Below are 15,582 nucleotides of genomic sequence, written 5' to 3'. Positions count from 1 at the left end.
TCTTCCGGGATCTCGAATGAAAATTTGAAGGCGGGATACACGATGTGGCACACAGACCACAAATCGCTGGCCCACATTGTAGACACAAGCAGCAACTGAATAGTATGAGGAAGCCAATACCTAGGAAGGATAGGATCCTCCATCCCCAGGCTGACAACACGCTCCAGAACCAACCGGACCAAGTCCAGGTGCCTGGATTCTGGTGTATCTGGCTTACGATTTTATGAAGTCGAGTTATGGCTTTATATACTGACGGCGCGTTTTCTGGTATGAAAACACAGCAGCTTGATCCGATGACCCTACAAGCTCCGCCCCTATCGGCCAGAATGACGTCAAGGACAAGACGATTTTGAAGAACAACAATCGGCATCGCAGACTGCTCCTCTGTTAAGTTGCCTAAGGCGGAAGTAGTTTCATTCACTACTGCTTCAAGGGTTCTAGTTAATCTACGTATCAGCTTACTATTAGTGACTGTACCTATGTAGGGAAAGAAACCTTTATTGAAATCTGTATATTGCTCCCATGCTGTTTCAGTGTAGTCGACAATCGGAAAATCTCTCTGCTGTCTATTGTGTACTAAATGGGTATTCAGGCGGGGCTAGGAAAACAGGTGGCAGAAGAAATGCAATGTAACAGGTACCATCCCAATCTAGGGGTAGGCGTATGTATGCGGTGTGACCACAGATGAAGTAGGAGTGACGAGAAGCTCTAAATGTAGATTTGCCTTTATCACTGAATTCTATTACAGTGGTACATTTACTATGGCCCATGTGTATTGAACCATTCTTTCTTACACATAATTCGCCTCTAACTGGAAATACTGACATAGCGGGCAAGATTGGTGTAGCTTCGGATTCAACATTCAGGATCATGAGATTAAGTGTAAAGTTACCTAATCCATATACTTCATTTTCTAGATCAGTTCCTGTTCTTTTGGGAAATCCCTCCTTGTTAGGGTAGCAGACTTTAAGTAAAACTAGGTTCAGGTTTCCCCAAACCCAGTTGTCTTGATAAACTACTGAATTTGAATCTAGGGAATTAATCAAACTAAACCATGCTCCACAGGAGCCATTGTGTGTGAACGGATACGGAAAGAGGGGCAGAACTCCCTTGTATTTCTGATAGGGAGGGAGTCGGCCACATATCCAACAATTTGTAGCATTGCTGGTCTGATGAGAATGATGTAACATACTAATGAATGTGTTGTTGCGCAGCGCAAATCTATAGGATAACTCATGCGGGGGTAATTCGCTAAAAGAATGTTCGGCAGTAGCATTGAAAGCACGCTTGGAGATAGGGTAATACATGTGTAATAATATACTGGAAATAATAATCAGAAGACTTAGAAAAAACATAATTAACAATGTCACTATGCAGTGACTACGAAGTGATTTTCAGTACGCATGTTTCTTGAGCTGTTTCTGTCTATTTCTCTCTCTATTTCGGTCTAGAGGATACATGTCAGAGACAAATTCAACCGATTCACCTTCGAGAGGACTTAAACAATCAAATTGTCTGACTTGCTAGACCTTAGTTTCAGTTTATAGTTTTCCTTTTCTGGCTTGTCAACCAGGGGGAGTTTTGAGTCAGTCTGTGAGGGAATGCAGGGCTGAAAATTCAAGTCGGATGATAGTCCATGAAACTTTTTGATATGGCTCGAGAGCAACCACCCTTTACGTCCCTCAATCTTCACAGCTGTCCTTGTGGTCAATAAGACGAGTTTAGGCGACTGCCCGTGAGGCTCCAGCGGGTTCCTTCTGTCGAAGTTCCTTACAAGTACGATATCTCCCGGAACCACGTCATGGGGCTTCACCTCAGTGTTATCGGGAAAAGCTGCAGCTACCTGTGAACGACAAGATTGTAGTGCAGACATCAAGGAAGCCAGGTAATCTGTCAGCATATTACAATCAACATCAGTTATTTTACGAGGTATAGGCGTCCCCCACATATTTGGTGGTCTACCGAAGATCACCTCATACGGGGATAGCCCTGTTCGAGAGTGTGCTACCATTCTCATGTAAGAGAGCGCAACCGGTAAAGCTACTATCCAGTCGACACCTTTTTCTCTACATACTTTGGACAGTCTAATTTTCAGAGTTTGATTATGTCGCTCCACGAGACCTGCTGCCTCGGGATGTCGGACACAGTGGAATTTCCATTGGTAGCCTAACAGAAGTGAAACATGTTTCATTAGCTCGGATGAGAACGGTTGGCCATTATCTGAGTACACGACACGGGGCAAACCATATCGTGGGAAGAATTCTCGAACTAACTGTTTGGCAGTAGTCGGGGCAGTGTAATCTGAGACGGGATACGCCTCTGTCCACCTGGAAAGAGCGCATACAACTACGAGGACATATTTGAATCCTCGACATCGTTCCATCTGGATATAATCCATCTGGAGGACTTCAAAAGGGTGATCGGGGGGTTGAAATCCACCCTGTTCTACAGGTACGCCTTTTCCTGGATTGAACTGACAACAAATCATGCAGGTACGTACTTTCTGTTTAGCTGCTGCTCGCAAGTGTTTATTGAACCAAATGTGTTGAATGCTGTCTAGCATAGCTTTCTCTCCTAGGTGCGCTGGACTATGTATAGTGTTAATGATGACCTGAACCATTGAGTCGGGGAGAAACCATATAGATTTTCCCTTCGTCATCCATCCTTGATCCGTTTGGATCCCTCTTAATTCAGTCCATCTCTTTATTTCTTCAGGTGTAGCATGTGTCTGTATGTCAATTACATCAAGGGCGGGATCCTTAACTGTCATGCAGTGTGTTGGTGTCGGAACTATTGTCTTTGTCGTGTCAGTTGGATGAGTCTGATTCTGAGCAGTCTGTTTAGCTGTTCTGTCAGCTAGGTCGTTACCCTGAGAAATAATGTCAGTCACTGTTGTATGGGCTTTACACTTCATAATCGATATTGCAGTCGGCAGATGTATTGCATCTAACAGAGCTTGAATAAGGGGACCGTGCTGGATGTGGGCTCCGTGAGAAGTTAAATAACCTCTCTCTCGCCAAAGCACGCCGAAGTCATGGACGACTCCGAATGCATAACGTGAATCTGTGTATATATTGACTTTCTTATTTTTGGCTTGAATACAGGCTTGTGTCAGAGCGATGAGCTCTGCTGCTTGAGCTGACAAGGTATCGATACAATTTGTTTCAATAATTTCAGTGTCTGTTGTGACTGCATAAGCGGCCACTAACTTTCCTGTACTTGTTCTCATGCATGAACCATCTACATACAATGTCAGGTCTGGATCTGATAATGGAATATCTGTCAAGTCTTGTCTGGGTTTCGTCGTAATAGTAATAACTTCAATACAATCATGTGCCAATGGGTCTGTTCCACTTAATGGCAAAAGTGTGGCAGGATTTAATGTACTACAACGTCTGATTTCTATGTGTGGCTGGAACAATGTCAATTCATAACCCGTCAGTCTTGCTATAGTCAAGTGTTGTGTTTGGGTCCGGTTCAAGAGAACCTCTACTGAATGTGGTACTTGTACTGTCAATTGATGTCCTAACACTATGGCATCGCTTTGTCTGATTGCTAAAGCTGTTGCTGCGACTGATTTCAGGCACGCAGGAAGAGCCTGAGCTACGGGATCTAATGTACTAGAAAAATAAGCACATGGCTTGTGTGATCCTGCTTGTTCCTGCGTGAGTACTGACAAAGCAGTACCTTCAGGTTCTGTAACAAAAAGTGTAAAACGATTGCTGTAACATGGCGTTGCTAAAACAGGTGCTTGGCATAAAGCTTTCTTTAAGCTTTCAAAAGCTTGTGTATGTTCCTGAGTCCAAGGGAGGACAGTCGATGTCGCTGCCTCCTGTGTTGTCAACTGAATGAGTGGTTTCGCTAGAAATGCATATTGAGGGATCCACTGCCTACAGTACGAAGTGAGGCCTATGAATGCCCGTACCTCCTTTTGTGTCTTGGGTGGCGGCATGTTAACAATTAACTGGATGCGGTCGGGTGTAAGCTGTCTTCCCCCCTTGGACAGCAAGTGCCCAAGGTACACAACTTGCTGGACACAGAATTGCAGTTTCGAAGGGGACACTTTGTGCCCCTTGTCGGCTAAGAAATGTAAAACCGTCAGTGATGCTTTTTCACATTCAGGTTCGCTTCGTGCGGTGATCAGCAGATCATCGACGTATTGAAGCAGGGCAGTGTTAGCTGGCATGTGAATACTGTCAAGTTCTCTTTTCAGTGCTTGGCTATAGATGCTGGGGCTTTCTGTGAATCCTTGAGGTGCGCGTGTGAATTTAAAACTTCGTCCATTTAAACTGAATCCGAACAAATATTGGCTTTCCGGATCGATTGGGACGCTAAAGAAAGCGTTCTTGAGATCAATTACAGTAAAGAACATTGCTTCTGAATCTATGGCTGTTAGCAATGAAGAGATATCTGGGACCACGGGGTATTGTGGTACAATACATTTATTTAATTCTCGCAGATCAATAACTAATCGATATACGGGTGGTGCTTTTGGATCAGTTCGTTTAAGAATCGGAATTATCGGGGAATTACATACATTGGAGTCCGTTTCTACAACCACTCCTTGTGCAATGAGCTCGTCAATGATTTGCAGCAAAGCCACAACAGCATCTGCGGGTAACTTGTATTGTCGTATTCGTGGTAGTACCACTCCTGTTTTGAGTGTGACTCGATATGGTGTAATGTGCATACAACCTACATCAGTGGGGCCTTGTGCCCATAAATGTGCAGGTAGATTCTGTAACCGGTGATCCATGTCTCTAGACACGTAGTGACCCTTAAAGTCACGCAAAAAGAGTCGCACTCCTTCCGGAGAACAACATATTACAGCTCCTAGAGCCTTCCATGTTTTTATACCTAACAAGTTTTCTGGACATGATTTCGTAAGTAATAGATCTGTAGTCCGTGTTAATGGACCGACTGTAAATGCAAGTGGTTGCGATACTTCGTTAACAGTAGGCTTTCCTGAAAAACCAAGGGAAATATTTTGTGAGCCTGAGAGGGGTACCCCTGGGACTTCGCTGTGACGGATAGTGGTTCTGCTTGCCCCTGTATCGAGTAGAAACTTTCTGTCTTTCCCTAATACCTGACTCTGTACATAAGGACCCTCTTGATCTACTGGAACCTCAATAAGGGGTAAGCCAACTTCCCTCTCTAGGCTATTTCATGTGTAGCGCTGATACTCTGGATAGTCATTTTGTGCATACTGGTACATCTGTTGTGTCGTGTTTTGTGTTGCAGCAATAGGCTGTGGCTGTTGTTGTGGTTGCTGTTGTTGTTGTAGTGCGGTCTGCTGTACAGCTGGCATAGGCTGTATATTCTGAGGTACTTGTGGTTGGATCTGATCTTGTCTAGGCGGACGTGGTCTCTCTTTCGTTATACCTGTAGAGATATTATGTTTTAGAACTGCGCAATCGTGTATATAATGGCCTGGCTGTTTACAATAGTTGCATGTCCCTCTAACAGGACCTACTGAATCATTGGACTGTGTCGTACCCTTTTTATGACCGTCAGCTGGAACTGACTGAGCAACAAGCATTTTCATTTTCGTGTCTTTCATACGTCTTTGTTCATGTTCTTGTTCTTCTCTAATTCTATTGTGATGATATTGTAACATTTGTAACATCTGTGACGGTGTGTTACCTTGCCAAGTACTCTCGAATTTTAATACTCTACTCTTAACTTGGGGCAGGGAATTTTCAACTAATTTTGTCACAAACAGATGTGGGTATGACTCACTACTTGCTTTTATGCAACTATTAATACCAAAACATTTTTCAAATCGGGAATAGAAATCACTAGTGTCTTCATCTTGTTTTTGTTTACAGGCTGAGATTGCACCCCAGTCTTCCTTTTTCGTAGTTAATAAACGTGGTAGTACCTGCACTAATAATCCTGGTAATGCTGTAGTCTTTTCCCCAAGCCCTGAACCTGCAGCTCGGGCCTTTTCTTCGTTTTCTAATGCTGTCCAATCTATCTTTTGGTCTCCCACCTCCCATTCCTTTTCTTTGAGTTTCTCGTAAATACCGGCAGGCAATAAAACTTTCAATATTTTCATAATGTCGGGATAAGTATACTCTCCCATGAGTAACATGTCTTTTATCTCACGGTGGAAACCTGCTGGGTCTTTGTCATGGCTAGGTACTACTTTCTTCATCTCTAATAATTCAATTTTAGTTATGGGCGCGTACACAAACACGCGTTTAAAATTATTGTCTTCACCTCTGATTGGGTGTACTTCGCGTAAGGGATTCTGTCTGTCTATGTGGTACGTTTTTCTTTCCAACTTGGGGGGAACTGAAACATGTTCTGGACATACGAAGCAAATGTACTGGTGTCGATATTCTAGAATTTCTTTAATTAAATCAGTACCTGAACCTCTCCATTTGTTCGTGAGTAATTCTATCAATATATCAGGCAGGGGACCAGGATCGGAGTGTTGGCTTCTATATAATATAACGAGGTGTTGTATCATGTATATACCAGCTAAACGCTGTTCGTCTGGGGTAAGATTCAAAAACGTGTGTGCCAACGCATCATCACTGTATTTTTCAGAACTGTCAGCCCATTGTACTGCTGACCTGGCTAATTCTTGTTCATCCATAGAATCGAGCATATGATACCCCCTTCGGTCTCGGAGTAATTTATCAGCAGCCTGGAATAAGTGTTCAGGGGACTTCGTGTTTAACATAGGGACTTGAAAATGTCTGTTACATTCTGGACGTATCGGACGTATCGGGTCATTAAAGTATCTGGTATTGTTACAAGGTCTTCCCCTACCTACATAGGCTATCGTTTCTAATTGTCCTGTGGGCATTTCTGATTCTTCCTCCTCCTCTTCCTCTGATTCAGTTTTGTCTGCCTCCAATCTGGCTTTATGTATTCGTTCTACTTCTTTGCGGATCTTTCGGCACATAGCTACTATACATGTCTGTTTATCATGTTTTCCCTTAGATATATTCTGACCCCATCGGGTAAGTACTTGCATTTCATCCTGGTCTACCTCGGACCTATCTCTGTCTCTGATCAAGCAGTTTATGAAGAAACGTAACAGTTGTCTCTGTATATCCGCTTTCTGGTATTCCATGGCTTCGTCAATACTTTCAGGGCCTTGCCCTGTTTGGACAAAGCGATATATATTGTCTAAATGTTTAATCATTCCTGGTAGCATCGTTAAATATATTGAAGCTCGTCGTATACGTAGTGATGATAGCAGCATTCTGTCATTTTTACCGGGCACTGGATCATATCTACAATCTACAAGATGTTCTTTAAACATGTCGGACGTTGCTATTTGGGGTGTACGTTGGTTTGCTAAATCTCTGAGAGACGATTTACTTCGTGATGGTGGCGTGGCAAAAATTGCTGTCGCACCTTCTGAGGTGCTAGGCACGAAAGGATTCGTGGGATGTAAGGTAGAGACTGTGGATGCAGGAAAAGCGGCGGAAACAGATGGACCCGTGGGATTGTGCGGAGGAGTTTGTTCTCGGCGTTGAGCACCATCGACAGGTGGCGTGTGTGGTGGAACATTAACATATTCCGGAGCTACATCGTCTAAATAGGAGGAAAGGAAAATATCTTTTGCGGTCTTGGGATGTGCTTTAATCGGGAGTAATGGGGGTGGCAAATCTTTCGGTATTTCCGGGGTGGCCTTAGGTAAACCTTCGGCTAAAAGAGGATACATACCATTCATAAGAGCATTTCGTTGTCTGTCTACTTGTTCTGTTTTTACTCGGATACCTTCCTCAACTAATACGTTTTCTCGGGCTCTATTTGAGTTCTCCCTACTTTTCTCTTCCAGTCTGAGCGCTTTCTCTGTGCGCCTATGCGATTCTTTACGCCATAACTCAATGGCATCTTTCTGTGACTGTCTGGCTTTCTTTTTCCATAATTCTTCTTCTACTCTCATGATGCAATCTGCATCCCATGTCCCAGCTGCGGGCCACCTCTGACTTTCTGCTAGATCCTTGGTGTAGTCCACCCATAAGTCAAGATATAATACGGCATCTAGGCCATGTTTATGATACATAAAATACCCTGGAGTGTCCCTAGGTGGAATGGGAACAGCTTCTTCGAGTACTCCTTTTCTAGTTTTGATCTGTCTTAATTTTGAAAAGAACGGCATCTTTAAACCCTCCTACTTGATTCTTACTTGAACCGAACTTGAACACAATTAATACAATAAACACAATAATGAACACTCATTCATACCACAATTTTTGAACACAGTAAAACATTTAACATTTAACTTTTAACGAACAATGATAATTAGAAGAAAACTAGTTACTGACATAATACTAATACTAGATAATATTGAATTATATACATGAACATACTGGATATACTGCTAAACAGTACAGATACACTGCTAAAACAGTGCAGACCGGATCTGTGTACCCAAACCCGTCAGGACCGGCACAAATTAATGTGCACGTCTAACTGCCTCCCCAGCAACGGTACTCACCGGGTAGCACGGAACGGAAGGCCTCGGAACTGAACTGAACTGGACCGGACTGGACTCGACTCGACTCGGAACTTCGGAACCTGGTGGGCCTCTGTATACCTCGGATCTTGCTCTCTCAACTAGGCTCTGGTCGGGATACTTCGCACTTCTCACCGCCTCGTCTGGGTGTTGATCGCAGCCTCAGTCACCCCCCGCTTGGCCGGAGGGAGATACAGGAAATCCTGCGGGTACGCGTTGTTGTCCGTCCGGCTGTGGCAGGAGACCGGGCCTGCAACGCACCTCCGGCGCGTGAGATGAGAAAGTGTCCCTATTCGGGCGCCAATTTATGTGGTAAATATTTAAATTACCTGTACTATTTTTTATGCGGTAAAGTCTAGTAAGAATAACTCAGTCAAAATAAGAGGCAGAATCCGTGGCATTAGAGGTTCTGAAAAGGGCTTTATTCCTTACAAAGGAATTATAGTTCGAACTAGGCAATCTTATTCCATCACCACGAAGGTTCAGGAAGGGATAGGCAATACATTATTGACAAGTAACAATATATATATGAAAAGCATTGCATTAAGACAGATGCAGGAGGCGTAACAGCTGATAATACAGATAAGAATACACATACGTAATGAAAATAGGCGTAAATACAGGCGTATACTAGAAACGTCATTTAAAATGATGTCACAAGTGGGTGGATCCATAAGAGAATCCTGCAGTGTCAGCAGAAATATTTGGCAGAGATGCGCGCGCAGCCGCATGACGTGTGATTGACGTGTGATTGACGTGCAACTAGAGGGTGAAGGGGAATTGACATTTAGCTCTACATATGGAGACAGAAGTCTGGGGGGTCAGGTCAACCTAATCCCAAATCGTATCTAATATCTTTGTTTAAGGAACTGTTTTATCCAAAAGGAAAGGTCTCTCGGACGGAATCTATTCTATACTGACTGTTAGTGCATGTGCAAGCGTCTATGTGTCTACATGGGATGCGAGGGGGCAGGAATCTTCCATGGTAACAGGGGCTATGAATTACTTGCATAAAGACAGCGAGGCCGAGCCCTTTGCTCGGTAGCTGGAAGGATGTTTACCTAAACTATTAGACAGGAATGCATTGGATGAGGAGCGGAGCAGATAACTTGAAGGCTGAATACAGTTTTTGGCAGGCAACAGGCCGCGTCAGGCACCGTTAGCCGCGCAGGGAGTAGGACAAAGTTCATGGACACGGATGCAGGTCCAGGCTGGAGCATTTCAGAGGCAGAAGCAGGAAAAGGCTTGATGACAGAATTCAGGGCCTACTCGCCTGAACTGTAAAACGTGAAAAGTGAACCATATAAAGTCGGTGGCCAATCATACTTAGGAATGGACTATTTGACCCATTCATGGCGGATCTGAAAGAGGACATGTTGGTGTTGGACGCACATGTATTTGCGTCTTCATAGCTGGAACTGGAGGGAACATACATGTACTTGTAGCATGTACATGGAGTCGTTGGGGTCTAAGATAGGGGACATAACTGATCATAAAATTCATATTTCCTCACCTGTAATCTTAGTTTTTTTCAGCAAATTTCTAGTTTTTGTTTTAACGTTAAGTAAGATGCATATCACAATGGATGGTGGGAGGATGGAAGCAGGGCCTGGCATTGTGCGGCCCCCATCTAAGCTTGCTGCTCTTGCCTTTCCTCCTCCTAGCCATCAATTGTCAAAGTCCATGTCCCTGCTCCCTTATTACAGCCCTGTGTGGCCGTTGTTCTGCCACTGGTCTTCCCGCCTTCTCTGAAAAGTTAGCTTGCTGCCCCATCCACCTCCTCCCTATCCTCTGTTGTCTGAATCCATGAACTAGCCTCCTCCCTCCTGTCATGCATGGTCTGATGTGCTGCCACTACCCTCCATTTAGCATGATGTACCAGTCCACTACTCCTGCCCTCCATTGCCCAATTCTATGCCCCATCATTGACCTCCTGCTTAGCCTCTGTGCTTAGCTTGCTGCCCCTATTCTCCTTCCCCCTGCCCTCTGATGTCTTTGTGCATGCCCCTGCTCCATCCTTTTTGCCCATCATGTTCCATGGACCTGCCACTCCTATCTACTCTGAGTGTTCTGTTGAGCTGCCACTCCCCTCCCACCTGCGTAGCATTGTCAGATGACTGTAACCTGTCCCTGCCACCTCCACCCTGCCTGTCCACATTCCATGCCCGTATCCCCTTCCTCCTGTCCTCCATGGTCCCTTTTACTGCCACACCCTTCTGCCCTCCCTGGTCTGTTGTGCTGCAACTGCTCCTCCTGCCTGCCCCGCGGGGTCTGTTGTGAGGCCCCTTCACCTGAACTCTCTTGTCTGTGCCCAGGTCGTGACCCTCCCTTCTATCCTCCATGGTCCTTTGTGCATGCCCCTGCACCCTCCTTCTTGCCCATCATAGCCATTGTGCTGCCACTAACCCTCCCGCTTGCCATGCATGGTCTTCTGTGCTGCCACGGCCCCTCCCACCTTCCCTCTGTGGTCAGCTAGCTGCCCCTGACCCCCTCCCACCTTCCCTCCATGGTCTGTGTGTATGCCATCATAGTCTAACTGTTGCTCTCCATGGTGTGTCTTGCTTCTAGTGCCCATCCTGCCTGACCTCCATGGTCATCTTGCTGCTCCTGCCCTGCCCCCTTGCCCCCAGCCCTCTGTTTCCATGTGCAGACCCCTATTCCCTCCCTCCTGGCTTGTCTGTTCCATTGTAATGCCCCTGATCCATCCCTCCTGCCCTTTATGGTCTGTTATGCTGCAGCTTTCTCTCCTGTCTGTCCATTATGGCCAGCTAGCTACCATTGCCTCTTTCCCCTCTGTTCTCTGTTGTCCATGTGCATGGTCCTGTCCCTTCCCTATTGCTTTCTATGGATTATTGTGCTGCACTCCCGTCCCGCATGCCCTGTGTGGTGTATTGTGCTGCTGCAAACCCTGAGGCCTGCCCTGTAGGGTCAGTTTGGTGCACCTCTCCATGTCCCTCCTGTCCTCTGTTATCCGAGTCCATGTCCCCACCCCAATTCCTCCTGCCTTCCATGATCCAATGTACCATACTTGCTAACATTTTGAACTTGGTAAGAGAGAGATTTTGAACAAAAACTGGGGTATTGATTTTCCCCTTTGACTTACATTGAAAAAGAGGAGATTGTAGACAGGAGACAGATCAAATAAAGCCCATTTGGACTTTTAAACATTGGACGTTTCCTGGCTGAATCGGGTTTGTTGGCATGTATGGTTGTACTACCACTGCCTCTTCCTTCTGCCCACAACGGTCTATTATATTACCACAGCCTCTCTTGCCAGTCCTGTATTGTTGATTTGTTGCCCCTGCCCCCCTTTCCACTGCCCTCCATAGTCTGTTGTGCTGCCACTGACCTTCCAGCCTGCCCAGTGTGGTCAAATTGTTGCCTCTGCACCCTCCTACCTGCTTTCAATTTTCAGAGTCCATGCCCCTGGCCTCTGCCTCTCAACAGCATCCTAATGAACAACTAGATTGCTAACATTCTATATTTATTACAAAAGTGTGGAACGCCTGACGTCATCTTGATGTAATCAAAACTGTAATACTTGGAGCATTTCCTTTAGAAATTACATATATGAGAGGGTCTTATTTGCATCAAAATTATGGTTTGTGCTCTAAAAAAACTAAAATGAGGACATATTTTCTGAGTTTTCAAATAGCGACAAAGCACTTTTAAATTATTTGTTATCTTTATGTTTTTTATCCAGTTGACTACTTGATTAAATGTTGCACTTAGGGGAGAGGATGTGGTGTTACTTCCAGAGCTGCAGACTTTGCAACTGGGGAACCAGGTTGGAGTTTCTGCTTCAGCTCGACATTCTGTGATTCTGGTCAAATGACTTAATCTCCCCATGTCTACAACCAAAATGAATTTGTTCTTGTGTGATGTAACCAATGCTCATGTAAAGCACTCCAATACCTGACAAGTTTGCACTATATAAAACTGCAAAAACACAAAAAATAAAAAGTGTTTTGCACACTTCTGTCTTTGGGCTACATCTGGGTGATATTTCTGCTACATTTGGGCTCTTTTGTCTCTGGTGGCCATCTTGGGAGATTTATTTAATATGAAGTTTCCTAATTTCCTCATTTACTGCAGTCTCCTCAGTAGGAAACACTTTCAGTTTTTTGCTTTGATTCCATCAAGAAGGTATTCAGATATGTCCCACATTTGCCATAAATTCTGAATGTCAGCACTCTAGTTGCTCATTAGAATACTTTAGTAAAGCTACTGCTCACCACGGAAGTCTGCTGCTGGTATTAAAAGGGCATGTTTCAGTCTGCATGTCAGAATTTTTTAATGAAATAGAAGAGGATTTGAGAAGTCACTCAAAATGTGCCCTAATTTTTCTTTCTTCAGCACTAATCATACTTTCTATGGCAAAATGAACCCCCTCATTGTGTTCCTTCTTAAATTAAATGTTTTAAGTGTTACCAGTTTATTCCAATCAAGATGGCTTCAGGTGTGCCATACTTTTGTCATAAGTAAGACAGTAAGCACTCTAGTTGTTCTTAAGAACACTCTGGGACATTCTGTCATTGAGCTATACGTAGGCTACATCTGGATGATATTTGTGGTACATTTGGGCTCTTTTGTCTCTGGTGGCCATCTTGGGAGACTTATTTGTTATGAAGTTTCCTAATTTCCTCATTTACTGCAGTCTCTTCAGTGGGAAATACTTTCAGTTTTTTACTTTGGTTCCTTCAAGAAGGCATTCCGATGTGTCACACATTTGCCATAAATGTTGAATGTTAGCACTCTAGTTGCTCATTAGATCACTGTAGTAAAGCTACTGCTCATCAGGGAAGTCTGCTGCTGGTATTCAAAGTGCATGCTTCAGTCTGCATGTCAGAATTCTTTAATGAAATAGAAGAGGAGTTGAGAAGTCAATATGTGCCCTAGTTTTTCTTTCTGCAGCACTAATAATTTCTATAGCAAAATGAACCCCCTCATTTTGTTCCTTTGTAAATTAAATGTGTTAAGTGTTACCACTTTATTTCAATCAAGATGACTTCAGGTGTGCCATACTTTTGTCATAAGTAAGAATGTTAGCGCTCTAGTTGGTCTTTAGAACACTCTGGGACATTCTGTCATTGTGCTATACTTGGGCTACATCTGGGTGATATTTGTGCTACATTTGGGCTCTTTTGTCTCTGGTGGCCATCTTGGGAGACTTATTTGTTATGAAGTTTCCTAATTTCCTTATTTACTACTGTCTCCTCAGTGGGAAATTCTTTCAGTGTTTTACTTTGATTCCATCAAGAAGGCATTCAGATGTGTCACACGTTTGCCAGAAATTCAGAATGTAAGCACTCTAGTTGCTCATTAGATCACTGTAGTAAAGCTACTGCTCACCAGGGAAGTCTGCTGCTGGTATTGAAAGTGCATGTTTCAGTCTGCATGTCAGAATTTTTTAATGAAATAGAAGAGGATTTGAGAAGTTACTCAAAATGTGCCCTAATTGTTCTTTCTGCAGCACTAATCATACTTTCTATGGCAAAATGAACCCCCTCATTTTGTTCCTTTTTGAATTAAATGTTTTAAGAGATACCACTTTATTCCAATCGATATGGCTTCAGATATGCAATACGTTTGTCATAAGTAGGACTGTTAGCGCTCTAGTTGTTATTTAGAACACTCCGGGAAGCTGCAGTAGAACACAAAGGAATCAACTGACAGTCTCTGCCCTTGTTGGATGTACATGTTTTACTGAGAATGTCAGACTTCATTCTCACATGAATGAGAAAAATAATGTGAAATTACAGAAAATATGCTCTCAGTTAAAATATTAATGGAAAAATAAATATATATATCTGGGCGGAGCCTAACCACACATCTCATCGTGAGATCTGATTGGCTGTCAGCACTTCATCCAAGAAGTGTCGGCAGCCATCTTGGGACCAATATACATGATAGCACCTCATTAAAAAGCATTGCAGTTAATAGAAGGTTTTAAGACTTTAGTTACATTATAAATCATTTGTTGATGGTACCATACTCATTTTAGGAATTGTCGTGTGTTCTAAGGTGATTTTACCATGTGAAAAAGCCTTCTGCTGTGATATCACGAATCATGTTTGAGAGAAAACTATTTTCTCATGCTTATCCCACAGAGGTTTGGAAGGTGATCTATAAGCTAAACTGAGAGCATATTTTCTGTAAATTCACATTATCTTTCTCAGTCATGTGTGAATGAAGTCTGACATTCTCAGTAAAACATTTACATTCAACAAGGGCAGAGACTGTCAGTTGATTCCTTTGTGTTCTACTGCAGCTTCCCAGAGTATTCTAAAGAACAACTAGAGCGCTAACAGTCCTACTTATGACAAACGTATAGCACACCTGAAGCAAATGTGTGACACATCTGAATGCCTTCTTGATGGAACCAAGTAAAAAACTGAAAGTATTTCCTATTGAGGAGACTGCAGTAAATTAGGAAATTAGGAAACTTCATAACAAATAAATCTCCCAAGATGGCCACCAGAGACAAAAGAGCCCAAATGTAGCCCAAATATCACCGAGATGTAGCCCAATTTACAAAGGAACAAAATGAGGGGGTTAATTTTGCCATAGAAATTATGATTAGTTCTGCAGAAAGAAAAATTAGGGCACATTTTGACTTCTCAAATCCTCTTCTATTTCATAAAAAAATTCTGACATGCAGACTGAGACATGCACTTTGAATACCAGCAGCAGACTTCCCTGGTGAGCAGTAGCTTTACTACAGTGATCTAATGAGCAACTAGAGTGCTAACATTCAGAATTTATGGCAAATGTGTGACACATGTGAATGTCTTCTTGATGGAACCAAAGTAAAAAACTGAAAGTATTTCCTACTGAGGAGACTGCAGTAAATGAGGAAATTAGGAAACTTCATAACAAATAAATCTCCCAAGATGGCCACCAGAGACAAAAGAGCCCAAATGTAGCCCAAATATCACCCAGATGTAGCCCAAGTATAGCCCAATGACAGAATGTCCCAGAGTGCTCTAACGAACAACTAGAGCGCTAACAGTCTTACTTATGACAAAAGTATGGCACACCTGAAGCCATCTTGATTGGAATGAACTGGTAACACTTAAAACATTTAATTTAAAAAGGAA

The sequence above is a fragment of the Triturus cristatus genome, chromosome 11 (genome assembly GCF_964204655.1).
Source record: "Triturus cristatus chromosome 11, aTriCri1.1, whole genome shotgun sequence".
NCBI classification, from domain to species: domain Eukaryota; kingdom Metazoa; phylum Chordata; class Amphibia; order Caudata; family Salamandridae; genus Triturus; species Triturus cristatus.
This window is presented reverse-complemented; position numbering follows the sequence as displayed.